Here is a 7,923-nt window from a genome sequence, read left to right on the forward strand (position 1 = left end):
TATATATATATATATACAGTCCCCTTCTATTGAGGGATCCCTCAAATAATTTTATTTGAGGGACGCCCTTTAGGGTACCCTACAATTTTTTTCTCAATGATCCAAACTATCTATTTTTTAGGTCTTCATTCATAGATCATCCTTACAAAAAATTAGACAAATCGAAAACCGTTTCGACATCCAATTGTGTCTTACAAAATCAATGAACACGGTGCTTCAAGAAAATGCTAAAATTTCAATAACTTAATTGAGTGGTCAAATGATATCGGATTCAAGTGATTTTTTGTAGAGATGATCTTTGAATGAGTATCTACAAAATAGACAGTTTGGATTAGTGAAATACAATCCGGAGTGGGGCCTACAAGGGGTGTCCCTCAAATAAGCTTATTTGAGGGATCCCTCAATGGAAGCTCTCTGTATATATATATATATATATATATATATATACACCCGCTCATTACTGAGTCTTTTTTTATCAGAAGAGTCTTTTAATTGGTACAGGCCCCTACTGGCTACTGCCACCAGCACTGATGGTAAACGTAAAAACGCGTCTAATGGGACCAGTTACAGCTGGTTCGTTTTTGTCTGTGTTCAGGGTCGTTTTTCAACTCATTCACACTTGCTTTTGTCCGATCACATTATGAATTGACCAATAAAGTTTGATGAACTCCGGTGATATCGGTTTTTTTTTTTTTTTTTGGTGAACCATGAATTAGATTCCAAGTCAAAAGGCAACTGCAAGGAAATACACAGAAAGTAGAAACTAAGACAAACTACAGAAGCTCCTTCATCTGAATCGCTACAATTCAGCAAAAGAAGAAACGGAGAATTTCACTTAGACCCTCTGAAGCTAACTCCACTTAGGACACTTTTTCTCTCTCTTCTTTCACTTTTGGAAAAAGTCAAAACTTTTTCGGAAAAAACAAAAAAATTCCTCAATTTTCAAATCAAAGATGCAAATGTAAATGATTCATTTGGAATTCCAAAATAATAAGGGCATTTTTGTCTATTTTGGCTTCTTTTCAAAATATTTCTCTTTCCTTTGGCATTTTCCAAAATATCCCCTTCTTTATCTTTTCTCCTCTCTCTTCTTTCCGTCTCTTTGATATGCCTTTTTCTTTTAATTATCAGTCTTTTTTTTCACTTTTATTGTGCTGGCAACTATTGTAATCTCTCAAAAGTATTTTTTTTTTCCCACTTTTATTTTTCTCAACTGAATTCATTTTAGTTTTTTTTTTTCCTTTATGAGTCAAAATTTTAAGTCTTTGTGGCCCTTTCCAACTCTGGCTTCAATAATCCCCCTACAATCACAATTGTCAATGACAACATTGTTAGATTTTCTTGCTTAAACAGGTGCATTCCCTTATCAGCATTAACTCGCATTGCAATTAACAAATTAAACCAAACCATCATAATTATAAATTAAATTTATAATGAAGTTGGCCATGTGCGCGCACAATTCAACAAAGAGTAATTTATATAAACACATTTGTGGTTTTTAATGTTTTTATATAACTCCTTCAGATCATGAAAACTACACAAATACTATTTCAAGTTTCAAAACTCCATAACAGCAAAAATACTCTTACGCAAATAGTAATATAAACTTGGTATTGCAATACGGTTGAATACCATCTCAATTCTTACACATTATTGCCAAATGGGTCTAGCCGAGTGGGGTGGCAAAAAAAATTTCTGGTGCAATTCCTTATCACCATTAACTTGCATTGCAATTAACAAATTAAACCAAACCATTATAATTATAAATTCAATTCAATTTACAGGGGCTTACTCAGGAGAGGCTTTGCAATTTCTGTTTTATTCACTTGTTAAAACAATGGGGTCCGCGAAGGGTGAGGATTATGTGATTTACCATATCCATTTGTTGACGTAATTAAACAAATTCAACGAAGAGTAATTTACCCTTGAGGTTTTTAGGGTTTTTATATAACTCCTCCATATCATGATAATTACACAAACACCTTTTCAAGTTTCAACACTCCATGAACAGCCAAAACACTCTCATACAAATCGTAATATACCCTTGGTTGAATACGATTGAATACCATCTCAAATCTTACACATTATTGCCAAACAGGTCTAGCCAAGTGAATTGCCAAAAAATAGAAAAAATAAAAAAGCCTATCCCAATGGAAAATGACTTTAATTTGTTGACTAATATAGTTTGGGTTTAAACTCCTCTGACATCTTGGTGGTGTGTGTGTGTGAGAAACCCGCTTCTCATTTAAGTTTCAACAATCGCTTGTAATAAAAAAGGGTTATCTGCTGAAAAACACTATAAACTATCATGTTTGTCTAAATCTCCACCCTGAACTTGTTTTCCTGCCAATTTAGCCCTCATACTAAATTTTCTTGCCAATTTACTCCCTACCATTAGTTTTTGGCAATTTTCATCCAATCTCTGTTTAAAAAATCACATGTTAGGCACATTTCACTACTGAATTAAAAATTGATTTTTTTTTATTTGCTTCTTCAAAGAGCTCAAATTTCTTCTCCTTCCTCTTACTAGGTTTTGGGTTTAGGTGGTGGTTTGAAATTTACATCCTTGTCCTCTTCGTTATAAAGGTTGAGATCGATCTGACGGTGGAGAGATTAGGGTGTAGTGAAGGGTTAGTGGGCTGCGGCGCATAACATGATTGGGAGAGAGGGAGAGAGAGAGAGAGAGAGAGAGAGAGAGGTGTAAATTTTGTATTTTGGATTGATTTGATAAGTGTGATATATGAGAGATTTATACATAGTTGAAAACCCTAGTAGAGATATACAAGGAAATTGAATCAACAATACAAGGAAGGTAAATCAATATTAACACGTATACAAATATGGAAGGAGGATTCATGCAATGCAAAGGATTCCAATAATGGAAGAAGGGCCTAACGGCCATGAGTTGATTGCGTGATATTCCCCTGAAACTGAACAGTGCACCTCGACGGATGAGTTTTTCAGAGAGCTGGAGATGAAGAATTTTGTGAAGACTTTTTGTGACAGGTCAGCAACTTGATCAATGGAAGGAACAAAATGAACACGATGACTGCCAAGGGCAACTTTCTCAGGAACACAATGGTAATCCAATTTAATATGCTATATGTGAGCGTGACGAACTGGATTCGTAGTTAGACAGGTGGCATTGATTTTGTCACAGTAGATGAGAGTAGGAAATGTAACTGGGCAGCCAAGCTCATGGAGAAGACAACTAACCCACACGGTTTTGGTGCAGGCACGAGCTAAAGAACAGTACTCGGATTCAACACTGGAGCGAGCAACAGTTGGTTGCTTCTTGAAACACCAAGAGATGAGAGTGGTAACCAAAAATATGAGATAACCGGAGGTAGAGCAATGGCTGTCTAGACAGCCAGCCCAATCAGCATTAGAGTGGGCACGAATAGTCAGTGGTGAAGGAGAGGGATGTATATTCCAACTAGTAGGGAGACCCCTAGCCAGGTTTAAAAGTAGGTGGCAAAATATATTTATTAAATATAGCCTAGGCATGGTTTATCTTAAAACCAAAATCATAATGCACAACGACATAAAAGAAATATTTCACTTACTTCCCATTAAACTGGGATGTCAAGATAAAACATGGATGCTCATACAACTTTTTAAAACCAAGTTTTCATATATTCAGTAACATTCTTTTGATAATCGATCCTTGTATGCTAACTACCCATACCACAAATTTATTCAGCTCAAGTTGCATGGTAGTGAGAGTGTCCATTCCATGGCTATACCTCATTGAACTATCCTCACAGCCGCGCGGATTGCAGGACTAGTCGGTCCATATCAGCCAGGTTTAGGGAATCGAATCCCAAGGTGGTCACTATGCCCCCTTCACTCTCAGATCAACTCTAAACACTGTCAATGAAGCTGATGCCTAAAGTACGATTAAATCCATACAATTGATATGCAAACCAAAAGCAATGTTGAGTTCTCATGCAATCATATTTATTACTTCATACATACAGTAAAATACAAGCCTGGTTTAGTGGTCTCCCTACCTCGAGTCCAATGCTAATGCCTGGTCCCACACACCTTACTTGCCAACTCGGAAATAAGCTCTTAATGCGCTAGGGTTAGGTCGAGTCACATTTTACGAACCCTAAGTCGAAGTACAAACCCTAGTTCGGAACCCTACGTCGTTGTCAGGAACTTAATGTGAAAACCCTAGGTCGGATTATGTGGTAAATACTATCGCATTTTAGGAAATTTAGGAAAGATCAAAAATAAATTTGGATCCATAAGATAAGGTTAGGAACAAGTTTAGAGGTGGTCCAAAGCTTTAGGATTTTGATTTAGGACTTGAAAATACTTTTCGGAGGTTCAAAATAAATTTGTAATAATTAAACAAATTTTGGAAATTTAAAACTCTTTTCCAAAAGTCCAAAATTCATTTCAACTAATTAATTACTAATTAAAAGTAATTTTCGAAATTAAAAACTAATTACAAATAATTTTCCAAATTTAATTACTAATTTTAAAACTCCACAAAATAATTTAAAATAATTAAACATAACTATTTACTAATTATTAAGTAATTTCAGAAATTAAATAAAATAATTAAACACTACTTAAACATTAAATAAAGATTAATTAAAGTCTAATTAATAATACAGTAATTAATAAAATATAAAGTAATAATTAAATGCAAAATTAATCTAATTAAACTAAGTTAGGAAATTAAAAAAACTAATTTGCGAAATAATTAGTTATTTTCGGAATAATTAAATAAATTAATTAAAACGACTTAATTAAGCTAAAACAATAATAAAAACTAGTTAACTAATTTTAAATAGAAAAACTAATAATTAAGCTAAACTAAGATAATTAAACTAAACTAAACCACAATGAAAACTAATTAAAACAACTCAAAAGGAGAAACTTACCAAGGATGGAATGAGAAGCTTCAAGGGAGGAAATCAACTCCCAAAGGAAATTTGAGGAGATGGGAGGTCCAACTAGGGCTGTTGGATCTCAACCAAAAATCTGATTGGAGGGTCCATATTGAGTCAAAAACTGGAGAAAAACAACAAAGAATTGGCTGCAGCACGGAGGCACACGACATGTCGTACGGGAGGGATGGTCCAAATCGTTTGACGACGTTAGATAAACGACTGAAAACAAACCAAGTAAGCACAACCCGTTTGACAAACACACGAATGCTCAACCTAGTCAGCTTTTTATGTGGGTAATTAATGTTGTGCCACGTCAGCACACAGTCAGGGTCTACCTCCAATCGCATAATGAAATGTCAGTACCTGTCAGAACACGTCAGTATCCTGTCAGCATCTCTCGTCCATCTGATCATCTACGTCAGCATGCCATCGACACTCCAAATCACGCCATGTGTCCAGCTGAAATAATTTTTCTTTTCCAATTTTCTTATTTTCCAGAACTTCTAAAATCCACCAAAAATAGCTTCGAGCTCCGACCAATTCCTTGAAAATTCCAACGGCCTCATCTCCACTTCTACTTTTTTTTGTACCTTCACTTCTCCAAAATCTGAAATCAATACTTAGGTGACGATGGGTAAACTTAAAAGATATTCAACTAAAAGTGCAACAAACTTCACATACTCTAGACCTTGGCCAATCACTCTTATGACTAGTCAATTGTCAGATATGAATTATACCAAACAACAACATACACAGGGCATACCATGATGAATCTGCAGGCCTAGAGAATTACTAGTGACAACCTAGGCACTCAAAAGGACCCATCAATCTAGGCATCCCCTGTGCTAGCAACAACTATGGTGAAAGTGTGTGAAGACAACATAATCAAGCAAACACCAAGCAGCAGATAATGATGACTAGTCAACCACAATTCATACGATGACTAGTCGACCACCAAGAACACAAACCCAGAAAAATTACAAGGATGCAATCAAAAATTGTTCACCCAGAAACCCACCATTGGGAAAAACTGGAGGTCATCAACCGACCAGGCAATCTACTAAGTAGAAAAAGATTCTTACAAAGGAACACAAGCAAGCTCAAGCAAAACCTAGATCTATTTAGGAAGATGAGTAATACCTCCTTTGTGCAATCTTCTTCTCCAACTTAGCAAATCTTGAAGCCCAGTTCTTCATGGCAATGGCAGCTCCTTCTTCAGCTCATTCATCCCATGGCACCAGCTTGCAAGCTCAACTCAAACAGAAACCAAAATTTGGATTCAAAGGAGAATAACCAATTTCTTCAAGAAACCATACTCTTGAAGAAATCAATAGTGAATCTGACCTAGATATAAATGAGAGAATGTTTTTATGAAGCTAGATGCAGATTCATATTTCAAATGTAGTTTTTGTTTATAAAGAAATCAATTTGGAAAAACTCACAGATGAAATATTGTTCTCTCTTCAGGAAGAAGAACGGAAAGATAGAAAACCAATCTTTCCTCCAATTCCACACAAAAGAGACGGCTTGCCAAAAGAGGAATCGCTAGGCCTATACAGACCAAAAAATTCCCTTAGGTCAGAATCCCATGTGGCAGCAGAGACAGAAAAAGGAATAGGACAAAAAAGTTGGTTATCAAGCTGGAGAGCAAGGATGACTAGTCATCCAAGAAACAGATGACTAGTCATCATTTTATGAAAACAGTATAATGCAATGTTATGCAATGCACAATTTACCTTGGCCAATTTGCATGAACCTCTATATGATAGTTGTTAGTTAAGAACACCTAGAGAAGCTATTCTCAATCTAAACTTGAGCTTGATAAATAACAATAGAAATCCTATTACAAAGTTGTTAAGGGAAGCCAAAAGAAAAACCCAAAATGCATACATGAACAAAATCCTTCAAAATATTTTCTGAAAAATTCTCCAACACTTAATATAAATCCAAATAAAGTCCAAAAATTCAAATTTAATTTCCAGAGATTCCAATCTTCACAAGTTGAGTCCACAAATTTTCTTTTTCACACAAATCGCTCCAACTAAAAATACAAATTTTTCTAGGGGCTCATAGAGGGATCCCTTAAATAAATTTACAGAGAGCTTCCATTGAGGGATCCAACACCCCTGTAGGGCCCACTGCGCATTGTATTTCACTAATCCAAACTGTCTATTTTGTAGAATCATTCAAAGATCATTTGTATGAAAAATCACTTGAATTTGGATTCATTTGATCACTCAATTAGAAGATTATCTATATATACTTTTTTTTGTAGCACTGTTTTAAGATTCTTCCTCTTTATTTTTAAGAGATTCAGTTACGTTTGTTAAGAATTTCCACAACAATTGCACACATCATTTAAAGAGACTAAATGTACTATACAAGTGTTCAAAAAATTAAAAAACATCAGGCAAGGATAATAATGGTATTTCACACATCATTCAAATTTAAAAATATTACAGCCGGCCCTTTTGGAATTTTTCTTCAATTTAAAGGTTTATGTGTAAATTCAATGCAAGAAATGAGTTGTATTATAAATATATTTTTTTAGACTGATATATTGTAAATGTTGAAATATATTAGGGGACACACATAGAACCACACTTTTTAACACACCATTTAAATTATCGAATTAAGTAAGTTTCAACCTTTAGAATTGTATTTGTTTAATGGGCAATCCTTTTCTTTCACACATCATTCAAATTTAAAAATAATTAAACATTTTGGATAACATTGCAGCCCAACTTTTAAGACTATTCATTATTTTATTATATTCTCTCTCCCCTCTCTTCCCTTTTTTTTGTTTAATGGGCAAACCTTTTCTTTCATCTTCTATCTTCTTTCCGCTGCTTTCTCTGGCTTTATTGTTTGTACATGAGTTTACACTCACACACACCCTCAAAAAGTTTCCAACGAATTCCTCATTGAAAAGAGTTTTGTAGTTTATTTTCCTTCTTCATAACATTTGGTCATTGTTGCTGTAAAAATGCTAATGATATTAGTGTCCATGAAATTC

This window comes from Prunus persica, chromosome G2, assembly GCF_000346465.2.
Source record: "Prunus persica cultivar Lovell chromosome G2, Prunus_persica_NCBIv2, whole genome shotgun sequence".
NCBI lineage: Eukaryota > Viridiplantae > Streptophyta > Magnoliopsida > Rosales > Rosaceae > Prunus > Prunus persica.